Genomic DNA, 26,019 nt, shown 5'->3' with positions numbered 1-26,019 from the left:
GTCGTGCTGTTTCACGCGTTACATGTTTCGTCTCGCTCCGCTAATTTGTCCCGCTTAGAGTCGCTGATGTTATTTAAATTACTCATTTAACTAAGATTTGTTAGTGTGATCAGCTAATTAAAACTGTGCAATAGCTCTAGTTCATTTTAAATAAATATCGATTAATATAATCATGTCAACCTAAATGTTATGATTCATACTCTTTTAGTGTAGACGCGATAACTTCTCGACCGTAGCTTCGACTGTCGCGTTTCTTTTTCCTCGCGTGACTGTAGTAACGCACTCTATTTTGTTTTCCATATTTTATTATGTTTTTATTTGAATGGTGTAATGTTCTTATGCATGTATATGTTTGTTTGTGCCTGTTTGTATTTGTTGTGCGTTGCGAATAGATTGCGATCTATTTCCGAGCTTCGAGGAATCGACAGTCAAGCTTCGGCGACCAAGTGATCTGGCTCTTCGAGTTCTACAAGATTGAAGACCCTGAGCATCTGTTTGGTGAAGGCAAGTGTCCTCTGACCCATTATGTCCCATTTACTTTATAATACACTGTCCCGCATACTATGAACAACCTAAGGATTTACTAGCTTTCTATTTACCTTGTCCTTGATTTACCTTTTGGGTTACTATGGTTAGCTTCATGCTAGCGCTTTACTTTAATCAATGAACATGATGAGATACAATGATGATACTATGATTTTACTCTGGATATGATGATATACTTGTGGCATTTAGGGGACTCGAGCGGTTTCTCGAGTGCCTCTCCGTAAGGACCTGTTTGTTGAGAGACCACCCGGGATAACAGTGCAACCATGAGGGTGAAATGGGGCGCCCTTAGCTAATTAATTAGAGGAACTAGAGGTGTAGTTGCTTCGCCGTCGTGCCGTCAATGGGGTCCAGGCACAGTGCTTGCTCTGCCAAGGCTGGGTGCCGAGGTTCTTTCGTTTTGCTTTTGTTAGTCACCCTCCTGCGGGGAGAGGTACTGTGTTTATCAAACTGGAGAAACCTAACGGGCGGCTATGACCTCTAGGGAATCTTTGTAAAGGCTACGTAGTGATACCCTGCCGGACCACCTAGGAAGTGATCAATGGGGAGTCATGATCCCCGGGCAAAATGGGAATCACGGCTCATGGGTAAAGTGTGCGACCTCTGCAGAGGGAAGGAAACTGATATATCAGCCGTGCTCACGGTTATGAGCGGCCTTGGGATCCTCTTTGATTAGAGATACTTGATCAGAGATGGTTGGTTTACAGATGACAAGGATGATGGTTATGACTATGGTAATGGTAAGTGGTATTCTTTCCGTTTGGAAAGGGTACTTTGGGTTAATAACTTGGGTTAATGTTAAAACCTGGCTCTCAATGAGTAACAATAACCTGACCAACTAAAAGCAACTGCTTGACCTTAACCCCAAATAAAGCTAGTCCACTACAGCCAAACGGGACATTTGCTGAGTACGTTGATGTGTACTCACCCTTGCTTTCACAAAACACCAGGTTGCCTTTGGTGCAATCTATGCTCAGGTAAAGAAGAAGGCGTCGAGGCGAATCTCCAGGAGCTCCAGGACTTCGACGAGTTCGAGGATTAGGCTAGCGATCTCCCCCAGTCAGCTGCCTGTGGTGGGTTTATTTACGTTGGCTACGTTTCTGTTCTGTGTACTTTGATTATATTATGTAAATGACTCTAGTCTTTCATATTATTACTTATCTTTATTGTTATTCGAAGCATTGTGCTATGATGAGTCATTTATGTAATCGCTATGTACGTGAATTTCTGATCCTGGCACGTACATGGTTCGCATTCGGTTTACCTTCAAAACCGGGTGTGACACCGGGCCTGACTGCCTGTCAGCCTCACTCTGTCGAGTGGCACAGCAGGCGGCGCTGTCCTTCTGTCAGACCGGTCAGTGGAGCGGCGAAGTGACTGCGGTCATTTCGGCTCTGTCGACTGGAGGACATGCGTCAGGATAAAGGTGTCAGGCCGCCTTTGCATTAAATGCCCTTGCGATTTGGTCGGTTGGCGTGGCGATTTGGCCAGGGTTGCTTCTTGGCGAAGACTCGGCCTCGGGCGAGCCGGAAGTTTGTTCGTCGCTGGAGGGGGGCCTCGGGCGAGACGGAGATCCTCCGGGGTCGGCTGCCCTTGCCCGAGGCTGGGCTCGGGCGAGGCGTGATCGAGTCCCTCGAATGGACCGATCCCTGGCTTAGTCGCACCCATCAGGCCTTTGCAGCTTTGTGCTGATGGGGGTTACCAGCTGAGAATTAGGAGTCTTGAGGGTACCCCTAATTATGGTCCCCGACAGTTTCCATCTTAATCCGCCGTCACAAGTCCCACATGGAATATGGCATTGGTGGCAGGCATTGGTCCGGTCAGCGCAGGACACACATCAACTGCAAGTGATGATCTACACTCTATGGAATATTTGGAAAGAGCGATGTCGTAGGGTTTTTCAGTCCAAGGAATAAGTCTTTCACGTGCTGGCCTCACAAATCTAAGAGATATCTGCTCATTTCGGTTGGCTTCCACAACAACTCTATAATTCATATCCTTTGTATCCCATCAACCATAATACGTACCTCTTCCCTATCTCTTTTTTTATCTGCACATTCTTCTATTCTACTAAAATGAAACGGTAGAGCCATTACCGAATGTTTACTAAGAAAGACGTACGTACGATATATATACATGCAAATGGATGAGTTTGGGCTTGCAAAAGCTACCGAATTCAGATGAAACAATTTAAGCCATGCACGTAAGAACTTGTGCATTATCCACAAACAGGTATGTAGCCCGTACGTGTATACAAAATCGATCACAACCAGCGAGCTAGGTGCAGCTATCTGTGCAGCGCTATGCATGCAACGCGAACCAAGAGAGTTGTCGGCATGGGAAGCATGCTGGGTTCCGGCGCGGCGTAGACGAAGCTCGGTTGAGCGTAGTAGATGCATCTTGTGTCAATGTCGTTGCTGCCAGTACTGCTCTTGACGTCGTCCAAGTCCAACAGCTCGGTGGTGGCCAGCGGAGGGCGATACTTCTTGTTCTTGTGCACGTCCCAGTGATCTGCAGACGACGACGCGTGGCTCATCGTCCACTTGCCGCTGCTTACGTGGGAAGAAGACATGCGTGAACTTGAAGAGGATGACGATGAAGCTGGGAATGGGATGGCCGTCTTGTTGTGCGCGACCCATCGCCCAGCGGAGTCGGCTCGGCCGGGCTTGGGCGGCGCTATCCCGTTCTTGCGTCGGGCGCTGCTGCTGTCGGCTTGACGAGAGCTTGACGAGGCCGAGCATTGATGATGTGTGCTGGCCGGCTTGGTCATGGTCGTCTTGCGCGCGTCCCACCTCTCGTCGGAGTCGGCGCGGCTGGGCTTGGCGAGCGGCTTCGGGAGGACGACTGCGGCCACGCACGGCGTCGGGAGTAGCGGCAGCTTCTCGCACTTGGGCGGGGTCGGTAGCAGCGCCGGGAGAGCTGCGTGTGCCACGGCGAGGTGGACGCGGTCTATGGTTATGGCCATGGTGACGCGCGCACTGCCCGGAGACAAGCGATGGTGCGCCGGTGCACGGAGACAAGCGAGCGGAGGAGAGGAAGCGAGCGGCAATGGTGAGATGATGGATCGCCTCGCCGGTAAAGAATATATAGGCCGTCGAGGCCCCAACCACAGCAGGGACGAGTCTGTTGGAGAGCGGACTCGCTTGCTCATCCACATCACCAACGGCCTCCATGCATGCATGCTTGGCTGGCGTCATCCAGTTTCTTTTACTGGTCTTCTTTCTGCCAATTTTAAGGCAGATGGATTTTTTTTCTTTTCATTTTGCGTTTTCTTGCCTAACGAAGGAAGTACTGTAGTTTTCTTGTTCTTTCAGTAATAATATTAGTATCTTAGAGAAATTAAGGATGTCAACGAGGAATTCTCTATCAGGTTATAGCGTCCGACCCGTCCCTGCGACTCTCTCCCTGCGACGAAGAAAATTCCCCATGAAGTTCCCCACGAACGCTCGTTGGAGACATTTCTTTCCCATCTGCATTCCCCGCGAACTCTACAAATTGGTTTACATTTCTTGCACCAATTTTTAGGGTAGAGTAAATTAACCCATATTAGTTAGTAGATTAAACATTATATCTAGAAACTCAGTTTTCATCCAGTTCACTTAATCCTAAATTGGTCACCTAGATTAACTTGGGCATATACAACTACATATACAACTACCTTATCTATCATATGGTTGCATAACCCCTCTGTTTCAACCTAACAACAAAACAGAGATTCTGACCGACCTACCTCATGAAATCTATCCTTGCACTAGCCATATCTTATATCAGACCTAAAAGATATCCATGCTTTCTTAAAAGCACCTATTAATTAGTACTTAAAAAGAAAAAAGATCGATCTTTGAACTAATTAAGAAACTAAAAGGTAAATCACTAACCAAAGTTGTGGCATCCCTTTTCTTACTAATCTCGAGGACGAGATTTTTTTAAGGGGTATATCTGTAGCACTTCAAAATCCTATTCTGGGTAAATTAAGAAATCTCATTTTATGATTTAAATATATGTGCTTTTAAATAATAGATTAACTAAAAGATTCTTATGTGAAATATCCTATGTGTTAAAGATCTACTCTCTAAAAAAGAATAAAGTTAAAACTATCTCTTAATATAAATTTTACATAAGAAATTATATTCTTTTAAATAAACATGTGAAGATTATAAATTTATTTTATTGTACTTATAAAAGAGGCTATGTGTTTGAATTATTTTCTTTAATAATTATCATGGAAAAACATCTTACATGAATTATTTTTTTAATAATTATTATGGAAAAACATCTTACATAAATTTACATGCTTTGGTTTTTATTTTTCACAGAGAGTTGGGTTGCTTAGTTTTTAGGTTTTTGGTACATTCAAATGTCACCGGTTTGTATTGTACTCTGATTTGCTGCTTTGAGTTCATAGAGGTTTTTGGGTTGAGTGTTGGGAATCAAGTCACAAGATTTGTTCTCGCTGATCTAGAATTTTGAAGTGGCTCCCGTTCACCCCCTCTGGTCGCCTCACCGGTACTTTAGGTCTCTACTGAGCAACCTCTTCTCCTTCCGGCCCGCCTCCAGCTCCTGGGTGTACACCCTCTGGAGGTCCTTTTTGTAGTCCTTGTGGTCCCGCTCAAGCTCGGACCGCTCGGAGGCGAACTGGCGGGACACCGCCTTGGTGCGCTCCTCCAGCTGGGTACGCCAGTCGCTGAGGCGCTGGTGTTCAGCTTCAAGCGCCTCCCACTCCCGCAGGATCGCAGCCTCAGTCTCATGAAGAGCCTGATGGGCATGAGACAGCACCCGGGGGAGGGGAACCAGCGCTGCTTCTGGCTCGGCGCCGGACCGGAGCCGCCGCCCAAAAACCACCTCCGTCTCCTCTGGAGTGGGTGGTGGGATGGAGCTGGACACGCCCCCCGCGTCGCCCTCGGTGGCGGGGGCGGGCGCAGTTGGGGCCTCCTTTGCCGCTGCCGACGGTGTACTCGACGGCATCGCCGTCGTTGAGGCTGTGGTAGCCATCGCAGCAGTTGGGACCCCCTCTGCCGCTGCGGCGCCGCTTGACGTTGGCGCCGCTGCTGCCGAACCCCCAGCTGGAGCATGGGAGCCCGGTGGCGTTGTCTCGGCGGCAGCAGCCGGGGGCGGGGGAGGCGCGACCTTGGGAGAAGAGGGGGAGGAAGCCCTAACAAACAAAGGATGGGTTAAGACCCGTCGACATGATAAATAGACTAATAAAAAAAGAGGGGGCTACACTCACTTGGGGCCCTGGACCTTCCAGCGACCCTAGAAGCTGGGCGACCACTGCTTTTGCTGCTGCTGCTGTTGTTGCTGCTGCTGCTGGTGCCCCAGGGAGAGATTACCCCCAGGTGGTGGTGGTGGCGGCGGGACCGATGGTGGTGGTGGTTGTGGTGGCGGCGGACCCGGTGGTGGTGGTGGCAGAGAATTGACGCGCCTCTGCGCGCCCTAGGCCTGGGAGCCGGCCTCCTCGGCCCCACCGGCGGTCCTCTGACGTTTCTAGGGCGGGTCCAAAATAAATGACCCGTCAGCGCGACGCAGTCGGCGTCGCCTCTCTTCTTCCGACCCCCCTGTGCCACCTGGGGCAGAGGAACTGCCTGCAGCCCCTTTGCCCTTGTCCAAGGGGCGGGGGGCCACGGCGGGAGCCCTAGGAGCCACGGCAGGGGCGCTGGGAGCCACGTCGGCAGGCTAGGGGCCACCAGTCGACGCATCGGAGATCCGGATCCCACGGTGGGGGTCCCGGCCGCCGGTCTGGCGAACCGCCACGTCGCTCTCGTCGATGGTCGACAGCGAGGCCAAGATCGCCGTCCTCAACCCTGGGTCGTCGCAGAGCGCAGGGATGCCCTCGGGAAGGATTAGGGACTCAGGGACGAAGGACTCACTGGTAATCCCCTTCACCAGAAGTTCCAGCTCCTCCCAGGACAGGTCGGTCCCCGGCCCGCGCTGGATCCGGCCGATGTCGTTCGAGCCGGTGAACCAGCAGCACGGGCGTGCCCTCCTCTACAGCGGCGCAATCCGACGCTTCAGGAAGTCACCGACCACGTGCATGGAGGTCAGACCACCGGTCGCCAAGGTCTTGATCTTGTCCAGCACGGGCAGGAACTCTAGCGCCAGGGATGGCTTGGCCCTCCATTGCTTCCAGTCGAGTGCTGGCCCGTCGCTCGGCAGGACGAGGCGGTCGTTGGCCTCGGCGCTGGCGATCACCCAGTCGTCGCGCCAGTTCTCCCACCTTGCGCCGCCAAGGGTGGGGATGTAGGACACGGCTGAATCTGACCTTATCTGGAAGTAGTAGGCGCTGAGGTGGTCCTTAGCCTTCCCAGACTTCACCAACACGAAGAAATGGCGGAAGATGGAGGTGTTGGGGCCACCCCCACGAACATCTCGCAGAGGTGGACGAAGATGGTCGCCTGGAGGATGGAGTGGGGCATGAGGTGCTGAAGCTGGAGCCCGAGCTCCTCCAGCAGCAGCAGGAAGAAAGGCGAGATCGGCAGTGCCAACCCACAGGAGAGGTTGGAGACGAACAACACGAACTCCTCGACGGCGAGATCACCGAGGGGAGTGGCGCTAGCGCGGATCCTCCCAGCGAATGCCGGCGGCGCTCCATCCGAGCATGTGGTGCACCAGGTTGAGCGCCCCCTCAGACTGGAAACGCTCAGGATGAACTAGCGAAGCCATGGCGACTACGACGGTGGAAAGCAGAAGAGCTGGAATGCAAAGGGGCGCAGAGAGCTCGAAGGCGAAAGGGCGCAACAATTGAGAGAGAATGCGAAAGCGTAACTGCTGCACGCAGGGTGAATCCCTCTTCAAGGCAGACTCTCCCGCTCGCGCCCCGAGACACTACAGAAATCTCGATCGACGCACACCTGACGCCCAGGCGACCCAGTCTATGACATGGGGCCCGGGTCCACAAGTCATACGGATTGTGCGCTGAACTCCTAGTGTGGAAAAGGCGAACCGCCGCGCGTGCCCGAAAAGCGAACCGCCGCCCGCGGCAGTGAAAGGGAAATGTGCTCTTGGGCCATTTCTAGTATATTTTGGTGATTAAGTGCACAACACATATTGAGTGAGTAATTATGTGCCAAATGATGAATGAAGTGCAAATCAACAAGAAGGTATGATTCTAGACTTAGTACATTGGTTTTTGTGTACTAATATATTTGGCTAAGTGCTAGAATCAGAGAAAAGAGAAAAAGGAAAAGAGTTGGCTGGAGCTGCCAAGACTCAGCGCAGTCTGGCACACCGGACTGTCCGGTGGTGCACCGGACAGTGTCCGGTGCGCCAGGCTGGCTTCTGGCGAACTAGCCACTCTCGAGAATTCGTCAGCGGCGTACGACTATAATTCACCGGACTGTCGGCCGCCAGCACAACGGTCGGCCGCCAAATCTGTGGGCGACGCGTGGCTCGCTCCAACGGTCGGCAGGAGGCACCAGACTGTCCGGTGTGCACCGGACAGTGTCCGCTGCGCCAACGGCTACAACTCTGCAACGGTCGGTTGTGCCATTTTAGGAAGGCGATCTGCATCAGACACTGAACAGTGCCTGTCCGGTGGTGCACCGGACTGTCCGGTGCGCCACCCGACAGAAGGCAAGAATTGCCTTCCCAGATTGCCTCCAACAGCTCCTAGCTACCTTGGGGCTATAAAAGAGGCCCCTAGGCGCATGGAGAAGATATCCAAGCATTCTTTGATCATCTCTAAGCACCAAGACTCCATTCTCGCGCATTAGATTCTTTGAGATAGTGACTTGAGCACCATTTGAGTAGAGAACTCCTCGAGTTGTGTTGTGAGCTCAAGTTGTGGCTTTGTGTGCGTGATTGTGCTCGTGCTTTGAGTCTTGTGTGTGTTGCTCTTCCCACCCTTACTTCTGTGCTTCTTTGTGATCATCAATTGTAAGGGCGAGAGGCTCCAAGTTGTGGAGATTCCTCGCAAACGGGAGAGAGTATAAGAAAGAAAAATATCGTGGTATTCAAGTCGATCATTGGATCACTTGAGAGGGGTTGAGTGCAACCCTCGTCCATTGGGACGCCACAACGTGGAGTAGGCAAGTGTTATACTTAGCCAAACCACGGGAAAAATCACCGTGTCTCTTGTGCTTGTTTTCTTTGTGACTATTATGTTTCACAAGATCTCGGTCCTTAGCCACTTGATTCCATTGTGCTAACACTTAACCAAGTTTTGTGGCTACAAGTATTTGATTTTTACAGGATCACCTATTCACCCCCCTCTAGGTGCTCTCAATTGGTATCAGAGCCGTTCTCTTCACGCAAGGGACTAATCGCCCGAAGAGATGGATCCTAAGGGAAAGGGGATGGTGGTCAACGACAAGACAAAGGAGTCCATCGTCAACGAGCCAAGAGATGATAAGCCCTCGGACTCTGGCTCGAGTCATAATAAAAGAGACGGGAAGAAGAAGAGGCGCATTAAGAAGATCGTCTACTACGACAGCGACGAGTCTTCTTCTTCCCCAAGAGACGACGACGGCGATAAAAAGAAATCGGTTAACTCAAACTTTTCTTTTGATTATTCTCGTATTCCGTTTAACTCCAATGCTCATTTACTTTCAAGTCCACTTGGAAAACCTCCGCACTTTGATGGAGAAGACTACTCATTTTGGAGTCACAAAATGCGTAGTCACCTATTCTCTCTTCATCCAAGTATTTGGGAGATTGTTGAAAACGGAATGCTCTTTGATAGTACCGACAACCCCGTTTTCATTAATGAGCAAATCCATAAAAATGCACAAGCTACCACTGTTTTGCTAGCATCCTTGTGCAGGGACGAGTACCACAAGGTGAGCGGCTTGGATAACGCCAAGCAAATTTGGGACACCCTCAAGATTTCTCATGAGGGGAACAACGCCACCATGATCACCAAGATGGAGTTGGTGGAAGGCAAACTGGGAAGGTTCGCAATGATCAGGGGAGAGGAGCCAACGCAAACATACAACCGGCTCAAGACCCTGATCAACAAAATCAGGGGCTGCTTGTCCTTCCGGAAGATAGCCTCAACCGCCTCCTGGCCAGAGGCGAACTTGGTGGCGATGTCCATCAGCTCGCTCGCCCTGGTGGGGGTCTTTCGACCCAGCTTGCTGACCAGGTCGCGGCAAGTGGTGCCGGCGAGGAACGTGCCGATGACATCTGAATCGGTGATGTTGGGCAGCTCGGTGCGCTGCTTCGAGAATCGCCGGATGTAGTCCCGGAGAGACTCTCCCGGCTGCTGTCGGCAGCTTCGGAGGTCCCAGGAGTTTCCAGGGCGCACGTACGTGCCCTGGAAATTGCCGGCGAAGGCTTGGACCAGGTCGTCCCAGTTGGAGATCTGCCCCAGAGGCAGGTGCTCCAACCAGGCGCGAGCGGTGTCGGAAAGGAACAGGGGGAGGTTGCGGATGATGAGGTTGTCATCGTCCGTTCCACCCAGTTGGCAGGCCAGCCGGTAGTCTGCGAGCCACAGTTCCGGTCTCGTCTCCCCCGAGTACTTTGTGATAGTAGTCGGGGTTCGGAACCGGGTCGGGAACGGCACCCGTCGTATGGCGCGGCTGAAAGCCTGCGGATCGGGTGGTTCGGGCGAGGGACTCCGATCCTCCCCACTGTCGTAGCGTCCCCCACGCCTGGGGTGGTAGCCTCGGCGCACCCTCTCGTCGAGGTGGGCCCGACGGTCGTGGTGATGGTGCTCGTTGCCGAGGCGACCCGGGGCCGCAGGCGCTGTGTTGCGCGTGCGCCCGGTGTGGACCGAAGCTTCCCGCATGAATCGGGAAGTCGCGGCGCGATGTTCCGAGGGGTACCCCTGCCTTCGGGAGGCGGAGCTTCCAGGAGATTCTTGAGCTCTCCCTGAATTCGCCGCCCCTCGGTGGTTGACGGCTCCGGCATCACGCGGAGGAGCATTGCCGCTGCAGCCAGGTTCTGGCCGACTCCACTGGAAGCGGGTGGCGGCCTCACCCTGACATCGTCGGCGATGCGGTGCTGGAAGCCCTGGGGTAGATGACGCACTTCCCCGGCCGGAGGTTGGCCCGCCCATTCCTGCCCAACTTCCCGGCGGATCGGCTCAAGTGCTCCTGCTCCCTCGTCGAGCCTGGCCTACACCCCGCGGATTTGCTCGAGCTGTGGGTCATGACCCCCCGCCTGAACGGGGACCACTGCTAGCTCTCGTAGGATGTCAACGCGAGGCACAGGCCTAGGGAGATCACCGTTCTCCGGCATACCAAGATGGTTGCCTTCTGAGGGACCCCCTAGATCGACGTGGAAACATTCACGACTTGGGCCGCAGTCCTCGTCGCCGAGGCTGCGGCTACCGTCAGAACAGTTGGAAAGGCAGTACTCACATGCGGTCATGAAGTCCCGCATGGCACTGGGGTTACCAAGTCCGGAGAAATCCCAACAGAAGTCGGGCACGTCATCTTCCTCGGACCCCGAGGGCCCGTAGGTCGAGACGTCCGTCAGCCGGTCCCAGGGTGACCGCATACGGTACCCCAGAGGGTTTGGACTCGCCTCTACGAGAGCGTCCGCCAAAGCGAAGTCGCTTGGCGGATCGAGGCCGACTCCAAAAGGCGTGAGATGGGAATCGGTGGGTACCTCTTGGTCGACGGGCGGTGACGAAGTCACGTCAGGGACTGACTGCACCGTCGTCTCAGGTACGAGGGTGACGCCCAGCAAGCCTTTCGCGAGCGTGCTGGCGTTGTCCGTTTGCTTGGGATTGGCGCGTCGCGGGGAGACGGCGCTCGTCTTCGTCTCAGACGCGAGGTCGACGCCCGACGTGCCCCCCGTTGGGGCGCCGGCGCCGTCGACTCGCTCGACGGCCGACGAGGCGCTGCCTCCTGCTTGGCCATGGTTGCCCCGCCTCCTCCTCCGTCGGCGGGGGAGAGGATGGGGTGAGCTCGAATGTTGTTCTTCCACCACGCGGGGAAGACGTCGCCGATTCCGCCGCCGGCGGGCGGGCTGTCGATCACCATTGTCGTTGTCGCACGGCGGGGGAAGGAGTATCATGTCGTAGCTGCCGTCGAGGGACATGAACTCAAGACTCCCGAAACGGAGCACCGTCCCGGGCTGGAAAGGTTGTTGGAGACTGCCCATCTGGAGCTTGACGGGAAGCTGTTCGTCAACACGCAGCAGGCCCCTACCTGGCGCGCCAACTGTCAGCGTTTCGAGACCGGGGGGTCCCTGGACCGACGAGTGAAATGTCGTCGCGTGCCCCAGCCCAGATGGGTCGGCGCGAGACGGAGCGCGAAGGGGGGAAAAGGCAGCAGGAGCGAGAGAGAGAGAGAGAGAGAGGTGGAAATCCCGCGGCCTTCGTGTTTGTCCCGCGCCCAGGTCGGGTGCGCTTGCAGTAGGGGGTTACAAGCGTCCACGCGGGAGGGGGAGCGAGCGGCGTCACGCGAGCGCCAGTCCCATCCTCTTCCCCGCGCGGCCAACCTCCTGTAAGAGGGCCCTGGTCCTTCCTTTTATAGGCGCAAGGAGAGGATCCAGGTGTACAATGGGGGTGTAGCAGAGTGCTAACGTGTCTAGCGGAGGAGAGCTAGCGCCCTAAGTACATGCCATCGTGGCAGCCGGAGAGGTTTTGGCACCCAGTTCGTGTGGTGTCGTGGCCGTCGGAGGAGCGCTGGAGCCTTGCAGAAGGACAACTGTCGGGGCTGTCGAGTCTTTGCTGACGTCCTCTTGCTTCCGTAAGGGGGCTGAGAGCCGCCGTCGTCATAGAGCGTGCGGGGCGCCATCATTACTTGTCTGGCGGAGCGAGCCAGATGGGACGCCGGTCTTGTTCCCCGTAGCCTGAGTCAGCTTGGGGTAGGGTAATGATGGCGCCTCCTGTTGACGAGGTCGGTCCGCGCCCTAGGTTGGGCGATGTGGAGGCTCCTCCGAGGTCGAGGTCGAGTCTGTCTTCCGTGGCCGAGGTCGAGTCCGAGCCCCTAGGTCGGGCGAGGCGGAGACCGTCGGCTGAAGCCAGGGCTGAGTCCAAGCCCTGGGGTCGGGCGAAGCGGAGTTCGTCGTCTTCCGGGGCTGAGCCCGAGTCCGAGCCCTGGGGTCGGGCGGATCGGAGTTCACCGTCTTCCGGGGCAGAGCCCAAGTCCGAGCCCTGGGTCGGGTGGAGCGGAGTTCGCCGTCTTCCGGGGCTGAGCCCAAGTCCGAGCCCTGGGTCGGGCGGAGCGGAGTTCGCCGTCTTCCGGGGCTGAGCCCGAGTCCGAGCCCTGGGTCGGGCGGAGCGGAGTTCGCCATATTCCGGGGCTGAGCCCGAGTCCGAGCCCTGGGTCGGGCGGAGCGGAGTTCGCCGTCTTCCGGGGCTGAGCCCGAGTCCGAGCCCTGGGTCGGGCGGAGCGGAGTTCCCTATGGTGCCTGAGGCCGGGTGTAACACCCTTAATTTGGGGGTATAAAATTTCTTTTCTAATATCCATCAAATTTAGGTGTTACTCTCTCAGTTCTTCGCTTTTCTTCTCTTTTTCCTAAAAATGGAGAATTGATTTGTTTTATATAGGTGTTAGCTTAGTAAAATAAAAAGCCTAGCTAGAGAAGTTTTGATTGTTACATTCATGTAGTTGCATATTGTTTATGGGTGCAAAAAGTTTTTGAAACATATAAAGATTATCTCGCTAATGTTTTTAGGAATGTTTGGAACCTTTGAAACGTTTTCGAGTATTAAATATGAATTTCTAGAAATTTCTAATACTATTTTTAATATCTAAAAAACAGTATTTGCGAAAATATTTTAATATCTAAAAACGGTATTTGAGAAAACCTAGATATTTCAAACTGATAGTATATATATTCCTCTTCAAGCGTGTTCTAGATCTCGTGTTCTTTTCGCAAGATCGTCAAACCACCTCATCTTCCCGCGAACATTATGTCGCTGGCTCGCGTCTACCCTGCTGTCCACCCCTGTCTACCTTCATCTACCCCTATTTAACTCTATCTAACCTAGTCTCGCACAACTCGTCGTGTAACCGCCTCTTGCTTGATCAGTACGCAAGCCACGATGGAATCGTCAACCACATCCCACACTCTCTTCCCTATATATAGATACACCCCTGACATTAGACATCCTTTCTTTTATTTCCCCTACCCAGCAGCATCCCGCAGCCCCTGCCGCAGTGCATGACGCCATGTGCCGGAGCATTGTTGTTCGCCATCGTTTCGCCGACAGCGCAGCCTTCTTCTGGTCATCTTCTTCATCTCCGGTGAGACTTTTCTCTTCTCTTTTCCTTCTGAGTTCTTTATTACTGTGCATCCTTCACCCATCATCGCCATGGCGCCATGCGTCGGCAGCCGCGTCGTCCAACACTGGTCGAGCGCTCTCGCTCACCCCATCCCCTACGCGGTTCCGCCCCTCCGATCCCATGGCGGCATGCCCCTGCACGAGTTCTCCGTGCCACCCTCATGGTCCTCACCCCATAGCCCCGGTCGTCACCTCTCCCTTCTCTCTTCCTTGCATCCCATCCTCTCTCTCCTGGCCGAGCAAGCCCCTTCCATGGTCGGACGACCAGCTGCAGTTACAGCAGCTCCCCTGCACGACCAGTGAGGCCTGGTGGCGCTTGCGCCCTGTTCCGCGCACTCCGGCCGATGAGCGCCCAGCGCTAGCCACCGCCCTGGACCCTGCTTGCATTGCATGGCACCTCCTTCCCTCTTCCCCTCACGGCGGTTAAGTCCAACGATGAAGAAAGCTCGTGTGTGCGACGTGCGGTTGCAGAGAAAAGTGGAGACCGTCTGGCCCACCCACGATCTCCTGGCTGCATGCGAGTATGCATGTATGCGACCAAAACAGGAACCACCTAGGCCCGTCCACTCATTTGGCGTACGTGTGACCCGCATGCAGCAAAGGAAATCTCCCTGCATGCGCACCGCGCAAACTCCAGTTTTGGCATGCGGCACAATTTCTTTACTCCATACGATCAGCGAAAGCAAAATAGTATCACACATAACCTACGGATTTTCTGCGGCCATGATCCCCGCAACCCTCCACATGGCAACCTATCAACCAATCAAATCGTGCCACATTATTTTTTTAATCCACGACTTATTAAATATGCATTATCTTTTCACGTCCAATTTATTCTGTTCCAGTCGTGTTAGTCTCCTAATAAAGTCGTGTACACGTTAAAAATATAATTTTGGTCGTAACACACATGTTTCAGTTAATTAATTAATTAATTAATGGTTTATCCGATGGTTATTAAAATAGCAATTTAATTTATAGTTTTAAGTTGCACTTTTATAAATATATGTTAACGTCATTAATACCAACGCAAATGTTTTAATTCATTACTTGCTTAGTGTAATCGTAATCGTGACGTGTATTTAGTAGTTCTCGTATGTCACGTCTTTTATAGTCTGTGAATTGTTATTTATTCTATTACGCGTAAACCCGTTACGTCTCGTTTTAGTCGTGTCAACTTCGTGATAACGTTGATTTGTCAGATCACATATTTTAGACATATTTTAGATAATTTATTTAATGTTTGCTCGACTAATATTGATTAGATTAACATTTCGATTAGATTATGAATAGTTTTCAACTTGCGCTGTGATAATAAACACTAACATGGTTAATGTTAACTTAAATTCTTTTTATTTATTTAATATTTGCTTAGTATAAACCTGCCGCCTATTTAGTTTTCCCTGCCTGTCGCGCGTATTGTTCTACACGCGATGGCGTGCTCGTTCTCTCTAGTCGCGCGGGCTGTCTCGTGCGTTGTTTCGCGCGTTGTCCGCATGCTAAGCCATGTGTGTCCACACGTCGTTCGTACGCTGTCGTGCTGTTTCGTGCATCGTAAATTCGCATCGCTTAAAATCTCTTGTGTTAATTAAATTACTTATTTATTTGACAGCTGTTAGCGTAACAGATTTAATCAGAACTAAATAGCAGTTATAATTTATATCTAATAATATCGAATTAAATATTAATTAACGCGATTAATACCAACTGAAATACTTTTTGTTAATTAATTGTTTGTTGTTCGCGCATGCTGTTTCGTGTGTCGTCGCGTGCTATTTCGCGTGTGTCAGCGTGTCGTTTGCACGCTGTCGTGTTGGGTTCGCCGTCGTCACGTTGTCTGCGCTAGCCGCGCGTGGTGCGCGCTAAGTCAAGTGCGGTCATGTTGTTTCACGCGTTACATGTTTCGTCTCGCTCCGCTAATTTGTCCCGCTTAGAGTCGCTGATGTTATTTAAATTACTCATTTAACTAAGAATTGTTAGTGTGATCAGCTAATTAAAACTGTGCAATAGCTCTAGTTCATTTTAAATAAATATCGATTAATATAATCATGTCAACCTAAATGTTATGATTCATACTCTTTTAGTGTAGACGCGATAACTTCTCGACCGTAGCTTCGACTGTCGCGTTTCTTTTTCCTCGCGTGACTGTAGTAACGCACTCTATTTTGTTTTCCATATTTTATTATGTTTTTATTTGAATGGTGTAATGTTCTTATGCATGTATATGTTTGTTTGTGCCTGTTTGTATTTGTTGTGCGTTGCGAATAGATTGCGATCTATTTCCGAGCTTCGAGGAATCGACAGTCAAGCTTCGGCGACCAAGTGATCTGGCTCTTCGAGTTCTACAAGATTGAAGACCCTGAGCATCTGTTTGGTGAAGGCAAGTGTCCTCTGACCCATTATGTCCCATTTACTTTATAATACACTGTCCCGCATACTATGAACAACCTAAGGATTTACTAGCTTTCTATTTACCTTGTCCTTGATTTACCTTTTGGGTTACTATGGTTAGCTTCATGCTAGCGCTTTACTTTAATCAATGAACATGATGAGATACAATGATGATACTATGATTTTACTCTGGATATGATGATATACTTGTGGCATTTAGGGGACTCGAGCGGTTTCTCGAGTGCCTCTCCGTAAGGACCTGTTCGTTGAGAGACCACCCGGGATAACAGTGCAACCATGAGGGTGAAATGGGGCGCCCTTAGCTAATTAATTAGAGGAACTAGAGGTGTAGTTGCTTCGCCGTCGTGCCGTCAATGGGGTCCAGGCACAGTGCTTGCTCTGCCAAGGCTGGGTGCCGAGGTTCTTTCGTTTTGCTTTTGTTAGTCACCCTCCTGCGGGGAGAGGTACTGTGTTTATCAAACTGGAGAAACCTAACGGGCGGCTATGACCTCTAGGGAATCTTTGTAAAGGCTACGTAGTGATACCCTGCCGGACCACCTAGGAAGTGATCAATGGGGAGTCATGATCCCCGGGCAAAATGGGAATCACGGCTCATGGGTAAAGTGTGCGACCTCTGCAGAGGGAAGGAAACTGATATATCAACCGTGCTCACGGTTATGAGCGGCCTTGGGATCCTCTTTGATTAGAGATACTTGATCAGAGATGGTTGGTTTACAGATGACAAGGATGATGGTTATGACTATGGTAATGGTAAGTGGTATTCTTTCCGTTTGGAAAGGGTACTTTGAGTTAATAACTTGGGTTAATGTTAAAACCTGGCTCTCAATGAGTAACAATAACCTGACCAACTAAAAGCAACTACTTGACCTTAACCCCAAATAAAGCTAGTCCACTACAGCCAAACGGGACATTTGCTGAGTACGTTGATGTGTACTCACCCTTGCTTTCACAAAACACCAGGTTGCCTTTGGTGCAATCTATGCTCAGGTAAAGAAGAAGGCGTCGAGGCGAATCTCCAGGAGCTCCAGGACTTCGACGAGTTCGAGGATTAGGCTAGCGATCTCCCCCAGTCAGCTGCCTGTGGTGGGTTTATTTACGTTGGCTACGTTTCTGTTCTGTGTACTTTGATTATATTATGTAAATGACTCTAGTCTTTCATATTATTACTTATCTTTATTGTTATTCGAAGCATTGTGCTATGATGAGTCATTTATGTAATCGCTATGTACGTGAATTTCTGATCCTGGCACGTACATGGTTCGCATTCGGTTTACCTTCAAAACCGGGTGTGACATAAGTGGTATCAAAGCCGTGCTGACTGTAGGACCGCTGACCTAGAGTAGCATTGGCCGTTTTAAGGACTATTTGACTCTTACTTCAACCCATCCTTGATTCTGCTTCAAAATATTAGTCACCTCGACTAATTCTAGGTTATGTTCCTATATGCCCCCTTGCTAAAAGTATTTTATATAGTATGGTCTATACTTTTCTCAATTTATTAGATCTGATCTCATTCTTGTGCTTGCGACATCTTTGTAGATGCCCCCTGACCATAGCCTTTAGTCTTTTGGGACTCTTTCCTCGTCCATTATTAAATTGCTACCATTTGACCATCTGTATTCCATTTTGTTATTGACATGCTCGTATCCTTGCATTTTAAATACCCTTATCCCTTAATCTAAAGAACTTACCCTTGTACCTCTGTTGCCCATTTAAATAGTTCAGTTTATGTGTCCATGACCTTCTTGTCTCCTGAGATCCTTTCTTATTCTGTTGTTAAGTCGCTATCTTTCGACAATTTCTATGCCCTTGGTCTTAGTATGCTCGTATCCTTGGAATCTTGCATACCCTTGTATTCCTATGTATGCTTATTTTCATACCCCAATAACTGTTCAAGACATTTCAGTTAACATGTCCCTGGCCACCCTTATTTCTTAATGATCCAGGAGCGGTCATTTTATTTTGCACATCCTTGGTGATCTCATTAATTCCTTATAATTTCCCTCAGTAATAATTTATGTTACTTCAACCATTTTATTGGGACCTTACCTATCTTATCCTTGATTGTTTTCTCCACTTCGTCAGTCTTGTCTTAACTCTGTCCGTGGTTATGCTTTTCATCATTATCACCTTTGCAATTATCACCTCTATATCTTGCTTTGATGTTTATCTTATTTTGGCCCTTTAAAATCTCCTCTTTTCCATCTCAATCCAAGAGTTGTATGTTTTACCTATTTTCTCTTAGACGTATCATCTTATTTGTTAATTGCAAGTTTTTAACTCCATCCTTTGCCTAGTTTTGTTTGTTATTACCTTTACCTTTTCCATCCCTCGACTATACATTCGTGATTATGTTATGTCTGTTATCTAAAATCTCCAATATTCTATCCCAATCTGAGAGTGGTGCCTTACTTATCTTACCCTTGGCAATATCCTCTTCTTTACCGCGTGTAAGCCTTGATGTAACTCCATCCTTTATTGTACTTATACCACTGGCTCTTCTGTGCCTTCATCTTTTCCCTTATGCCCTTGTCCATTATCGCCTTTGACCCTTGCGATATTTATGTCTTCTACCTAAATTCTTACCTTGTACTTATCCTTTAAAAGCCTCCCCTGTCTTTCGACCCGATTTGAGAGCTGTGAGTTACCTACCTCTCCCTTGATTTCTTTTTACTCCTTGTCACCTTACAAGTTGTCTTAATTCCATCCTTTGCTGTGTTTTTATTTTTTATCACCATCACCTTGTCATCCATCAATCTTTCTTGGACACTCAACTTTATTCCTACTCTAAAAAAATCTCCTCTCTTCCACCTCAATTTGAGAGTGGCAGTTTACCTATTTGGACCTTGGATGTATCCTCTCCTTTTTCATTTGCAGGTCTGGTCTTAACTCCATCCTTTATGGTACTTATATCCTTTGCCTTATGCCTATTTACCTCCTCTCCTACATCCTTGTCCGCTACCACCTTTAAACCTTTGTAATATCTATACCCATATCTTCACGCTTACTTTGAACCTACCCTTTGAAGCCTCCTCTTTTCCATCCCTGTTCGAGGATAATGCCTCATCTATTTCATCATTGATTGCTCCCCCTTCTTTGACACCTTGCAAGTTTTTTCTAAAATACATCCTTGGTTGTGTGTTTGACTGTTATCACCTTAACCCTTGTCATCCCGTCATCTTTACCTTGATGCTTATCATGTACCCATATTTTAAAGCCACATTTCAAGAGTGATGTCTTACCCATCCCGCTCTTATTCGTTCCCTTTTCCTCTGTCGCGTTGCAAGTCTTAGCTTTTGCTCGATATCACCCTTACCTTCCTAATATCTAGATCTTTCCATGATGCTTATCCTATACCTACCTTTTGAAATATCATCTTTCCCTTCTCTATTTAAGAATGGTGTTTTACCTATCCTGACCTTGGTTGCATTCTCTCCCTATTGATTCCAATCCTTGCTTTAGCTCCATCCTTTATTATGATCATGCCCTACCCTCCATGTCTTATTATTCTCCTTGCCTTTCGATGGCCTTAGAGCAGTTTCCCCTTGGTAAGGAAAGACCACTATTTAATTAAAAGGAACGTATAGCAACGAGATGTTTGTTGTTGTGTGCTCGTGATGTTTGTCTTTGTGTGATGACTGATTTGCTTCTTTGTGATGAGTGTTGATGTGTTGTGGCCCTTGGTCCGCAATGACATCAGTTGACTAGGTGAGTGTCATATATTTAAGTAGTTGGGTTCTCCCCCTGCTCTCTCTAATCCGTCTATACTTACCTTTTCTCGCTATTCATTCCTCTTGCACCTGTCCATTTGGCAACCTCCAACTCCTCCAAATCAGTCAAGATCAGAGTCGGCAGCATCTTCACCAAATGCATATCAATGCTCCTATTAAGGGGGTTAGCTGCTAACCCCAATGAAGGCAATGCGATCAACATCAACCAACAAGATCGGAGTGGCGCAATGAAAGCATGTGTGGATCCTAACCCATAGGTCCAAGGAATCCTCAAGAATTGTATCAATTGGTCTCGAGCATCTGAAGGTCAAAGCAACCGGTCCACAAGTTAAGCTTGCAGAGTCAAAGTTAACTCAAGAAAGCCTTGGACAACCAATGAACCAGCTTTGTTGTTCTTGCTAGCCTCTTCTTGAATCTCGAGGGCGAGATTCTGTTAAGGGGGTTAGATTTGTAACACCCTTAATTTGGGGGTATAAAATTTCTTTTCTAATATCCATCAAATTTAGGTGTTACTCTCTCAGTTCTTCGCTTTTCTTCTCTTTTTCCTAAAAATGGAGAATTGATTTGTTTTATATAGGTGTTAGCTTAGTAAAATAAAAAGCCTAGCTAGAGAAGTTTTGATTGTTACATTCATGTAGTTGCATATTGTTTATGGGTGCAAAAAGTTTTTGAAACATATAAAGATTATCTCGCTAATGTTTTTAGGAATGTTTGGAACCTTTGAAACGTTTTCGAGTATTAAATATGAATTTCTAGAAATTTCTAATACTATTTTTAATATCTAAAAAACAGTATTTGCGAAAATATTTTAATATCTAAAAACGGTATTTGAGAAAACCTAGATATTTCAAACTGATAGTATATATATTCCTCTTCAAGCGTGTTCTAGATCTCGTGTTCTTTTCGCAAGATCGTCAAACCACCTCATCTTCCCGCGAACATTATGTCGCTGGCTCGCGTCTACCCTGCTGTCCACCCCTGTCTACCTTCATCTACCCCTATTTAACTCTATCTAACCTAGTCTCGCACAACTCGTCGTGTAACCGCCTCTTGCTTGATCAGTACGCAAGCCACGATGGAATCGTCAACCACATCCCACACTCTCTTCCCTATATATAGATACACCCCTGACATTAGACATCCTTTCTTTTATTTCCCCTACCCAGCAGCATCCCGCAGCCCCTGCCGCAGTGCATGACGCCATGTGCCGGAGCATTGTTGTTCGCCATCGTTTCGCCGACAGCGCAGCCTTCTTCTGGTCATCTTCTTCATCTCCGGTGAGACTTTTCTCTTCTCTTTTCCTTCTGAGTTCTTTATTACTGTGCATCCTTCACCCATCATCGCCATGGCGCCATGCGTCGGCAGCCGCGTCGTCCAACACTGGTCGAGCGCTCTCGCTCACCCCATCCCCTACGCGGTTCCGCCCCTCCGATCCCATGGCGGCATGCCCCTGCACGAGTTCTCCGTGCCACCCTCATGGTCCTCACCCCATAGCCCCGGTCGTCACCTCTCCCTTCTCTCTTCCTTGCATCCCATCCTCTCTCTCCTGGCCGAGCAAGCCCCTTCCATGGTCGGACGACCAGCTGCAGTTACAGCAGCTCCCCTGCACGACCAGTGAGGCCTGGTGGCGCTTGCGCCCTGTTCCGCGCACTCCGGCCGATGAGCGCCCAGCGCTAGCCACCGCCCTGGACCCTGCTTGCATTGCATGGCACCTCCTTCCCTCTTCCCCTCACGGCGGTTAAGTCCAACGATGAAGAAAGCTCGTGTGTGCGACGTGCGGTTGCAGAGAAAAGTGGAGACCGTCTGGCCCACCCACGATCTCCTGGCTGCATGCGAGTATGCATGTATGCGACCAAAACAGGAACCACCTAGGCCCGTCCACTCATTTGGCGTACGTGTGACCCGCATGCAGCAAAGGAAATCTCCCTGCATGCGCACCGCGCAAACTCCAGTTTTGGCATGCGGCACAATTTCTTTACTCCATACGATCAGCGAAAGCAAAATAGTATCACACATAACCTACGGATTTTCTGCGGCCATGATCCCCGCAACCCTCCACATGGCAACCTATCAACCAATCAAATCGTGCCACATTATTTTTTTAATCCACGACTTATTAAATATGCATTATCTTTTCACGTCCAATTTATTCTGTTCCAGTCGTGTTAGTCTCCTAATAAAGTCGTGTACACGTTAAAAATATAATTTTGGTCGTAACACACATGTTTCAGTTAATTAATTAATTAATTAATGGTTTATCCGATGGTTATTAAAATAGCAATTTAATTTATAGTTTTAAGTTGCACTTTTATAAATATATGTTAACGTCATTAATACCAACGCAAATGTTTTAATTCATTACTTGCTTAGTGTAATCGTAATCGTGACGTGTATTTAGTAGTTCTCGTATGTCACGTCTTTTATAGTCTGTGAATTGTTATTTATTCTATTACGCGTAAACCCGTTACGTCTCGTTTTAGTCGTGTCAACTTCGTGATAACGTTGATTTGTCAGATCACATATTTTAGACATATTTTAGATAATTTATTTAATGTTTGCTCGACTAATATTGATTAGATTAACATTTCGATTAGATTATGAATAGTTTTCAACTTGCGCTGTGATAATAAACACTAACATGGTTAATGTTAACTTAAATTCTTTTTATTTATTTAATATTTGCTTAGTATAAACCTGCCGCCTATTTAGTTTTCCCTGCCTGTCGCGCGTATTGTTCTACACGCGATGGCGTGCTCGTTCTCTCTAGTCGCGCGGGCTGTCTCGTGCGTTGTTTCGCGCGTTGTCCGCATGCTAAGCCATGTGTGTCCACGCGTCGTTCGTACGCTGTCGTGCTGTTTCGTGCATCGTAAATTCGCATCGCTTAAAATCTCTTGTGTTAATTAAATTACTTATTTATTTGACAGCTGTTAGCGTAACAGATTTAATCAGAACTAAATAGCAGTTATAATTTATATCTAATAATATCGAATTAAATATTAATTAACGCGATTAATACCAACTGAAATACTTTTTGTTAATTAATTGTTTGTTGTTCGCGCATGCTGTTTCGTGTGTCGTCGCGTGCTATTTCGCGTGTGTCAGCGTGTCGTTTGCATGCTGTCGTGTTGGGTTCGCCGTCGTCACGTTGTCTGCGCTAGCCGCGCGTGGTGCGCGCTAAGTCAAGTGCGGTCGTGCTGTTTCACGCGTTACATGTTTCGTCTCGCTCCGCTAATTTGTCCCGCTTAGAGTCGCTGATGTTATTTAAATTACTCATTTAACTAAGATTTGTTAGTGTGATCAGCTAATTAAAACTGTGCAATAGCTCTAGTTCATTTTAAATAAATATCGATTAATATAATCATGTCAACCTAAATGTTATGATTCATACTCTTTTAGTGTAGACGCGATAACTTCTCGACCGTAGCTTCGACTGTCGCGTTTCTTTTTCCTCGCGTGACTGTAGTAACGCACTCTATTTTGTTTTCCATATTTTATTATGTTTTTATTTGAATGGTGTAATGTTCTTATGCATGTATATGTTTGTTTGTGCCTGTTTGTATTTGTTGTGCGTTGCGAATAGATTGCGATCTATTTCCGAGCTTCGAGGAATCGACAGTCAAGCTTCGGCGACCAAGTGATCTGGCTCTTCGAGTTCTACAAGATTGAAGACCCTGAGCATCTGTTTGGTGAAGGCAAGTGTCCTCTGACCCATTATGTCCCATTTACTTTATAATACACTGTCCCGCATACTATGAACAACCTAAGGATTTACTAGCTTTCTATTTACCTTGTCCTTGATTTACCTTTTGGGTTACTATGGTTAGCTTCATGCTAGCGCTTTACTTTAATCAATGAACATGATGAGATACAATGATGATACTATGATTTTACTCTGGATATGATGATATACTTGTGGCATTTAGGGGACTCGAGCGGTTTCTCGAGTGCCTCTCCGTAAGGACCTGTTTGTTGAGAGACCACCCGGGATAACAGTGCAACCATGAGGGTGAAATGGGGCGCCCTTAGCTAATTAATTAGAGGAACTAGAGGTGTAGTTGCTTCGCCGTCGTGCCGTCAATGGGGTCCAGGCACAGTGCTTGCTCTGCCAAGGCTGGGTGCCGAGGTTCTTTCGTTTTGCTTTTGTTAGTCACCCTCCTGCGGGGAGAGGTACTGTGTTTATCAAACTGGAGAAACCTAACGGGCGGCTATGACCTCTAGGGAATCTTTGTAAAGGCTACGTAGTGATACCCTGCCGGACCACCTAGGAAGTGATCAATGGGGAGTCATGATCCCCGGGCAAAATGGGAATCACGGCTCATGGGTAAAGTGTGCGACCTCTGCAGAGGGAAGGAAACTGATATATCAGCCGTGCTCACGGTTATGAGCGGCCTTGGGATCCTCTTTGATTAGAGATACTTGATCAGAGATGGTTGGTTTACAGATGACAAGGATGATGGTTATGACTATGGTAATGGTAAGTGGTATTCTTTCCGTTTGGAAAGGGTACTTTGGGTTAATAACTTGGGTTAATGTTAAAACCTGGCTCTCAATGAGTAACAATAACCTGACCAACTAAAAGCAACTGCTTGACCTTAACCCCAAATAAAGCTAGTCCACTACAGCCAAACGGGACATTTGCTGAGTACGTTGATGTGTACTCACCCTTGCTTTCACAAAACACCAGGTTGCCTTTGGTGCAATCTATGCTCAGGTAAAGAAGAAGGCGTCGAGGCGAATCTCCAGGAGCTCCAGGACTTCGACGAGTTCGAGGATTAGGCTAGCGATCTCCCCCAGTCAGCTGCCTGTGGTGGGTTTATTTACGTTGGCTACGTTTCTGTTCTGTGTACTTTGATTATATTATGTAAATGACTCTAGTCTTTCATATTATTACTTATCTTTATTGTTATTCGAAGCATTGTGCTATGATGAGTCATTTATGTAATCGCTATGTACGTGAATTTCTAATCCTGGCACGTACATGGTTCGCATTCGGTTTACCTTCAAAACCGGGTGTGACACCGGGCCTGACTGCCTGTCAGCCTCACTCTGTCGAGTGGCACAGCAGGCGGCGCTGTCCTTCTGTCAGACCGGTCAGTGGAGCGGCGAAGTGACTGCGGTCATTTCGGCTCTGTCGACTGGAGGACATGCGTCAGGATAAAGGTGTCAGGCCGCCTTTGCATTAAATGCCCTTGCGATTTGGTCGGTTGGCGTGGCGATTTGGCCAGGGTTGCTTCTTGGCGAAGACTCGGCCTCGGGCGAGCCGGAAGTTTGTTCGTCGCTGGAGGGGGGCCTCGGGCGAGACGGAGATCCTCCGGGGTCGGCTGCCCTTGCCCGAGGCTGGGCTCGGGCGAGGCGTGATCGAGTCCCTCGAATGGACCGATCCCTGGCTTAGTCGCACCCATCAGGCCTTTGCAGCTTTGTGCTGATGGGGGTTACCAGCTGAGAATTAGGAGTCTTGAGGGTACCCCTAATTATGGTCCCCGACAGTTTCCATCTTAATCCGCCGTCACAAGTCCCACATGGAATATGGCATTGGTGGCAGGCATTGGTCCGGTCAGCGCAGGACACACATCAACTGCAAGTGATGATCTACACTCTATGGAATATTTGGAAAGAGCGATGTCGTAGGGTTTTTCAGTCCAAGGAATAAGTCTTTCACGTGCTGGCCTCACAAATCTAAGAGATATCTGCTCATTTCGGTTGGCTTCCACAACAACTCTATAATTCATATCCTTTGTATCCCATCAACCATAATACGTACCTCTTCCCTATCTCTTTTTTTATCTGCACATTCTTCTATTCTACTAAAATGAAACGGTAGAGCCATTACCGAATGTTTACTAAGAAAGACGTACGTACGATATATATACATGCAAATGGATGAGTTTGGGCTTGCAAAAGCTACCGAATTCAGATGAAACAATTTAAGCCATGCACGTAAGAACTTGTGCATTATCCACAAACAGGTATGTAGCCCGTACGTGTATACAAAATCGATCACAACCAGCGAGCTAGGTGCAGCTATCTGTGCAGCGCTATGCAACGCGAACCAAGAGAGTTGTCGGCATGGGAAGCATGCTGGGTTCCGGCGCGGCGTAGACGAAGCTCGGTTGAGCGTAGTAGATGCATCTTGTGTCAATGTCGTTGCTGCCAGTA

The sequence above is a fragment of the Zea mays genome, chromosome 4 (genome assembly GCF_902167145.1).
Source record: "Zea mays cultivar B73 chromosome 4, Zm-B73-REFERENCE-NAM-5.0, whole genome shotgun sequence".
In the NCBI taxonomy this organism is placed as follows: domain Eukaryota; kingdom Viridiplantae; phylum Streptophyta; class Magnoliopsida; order Poales; family Poaceae; genus Zea; species Zea mays.
This window is presented reverse-complemented; position numbering follows the sequence as displayed.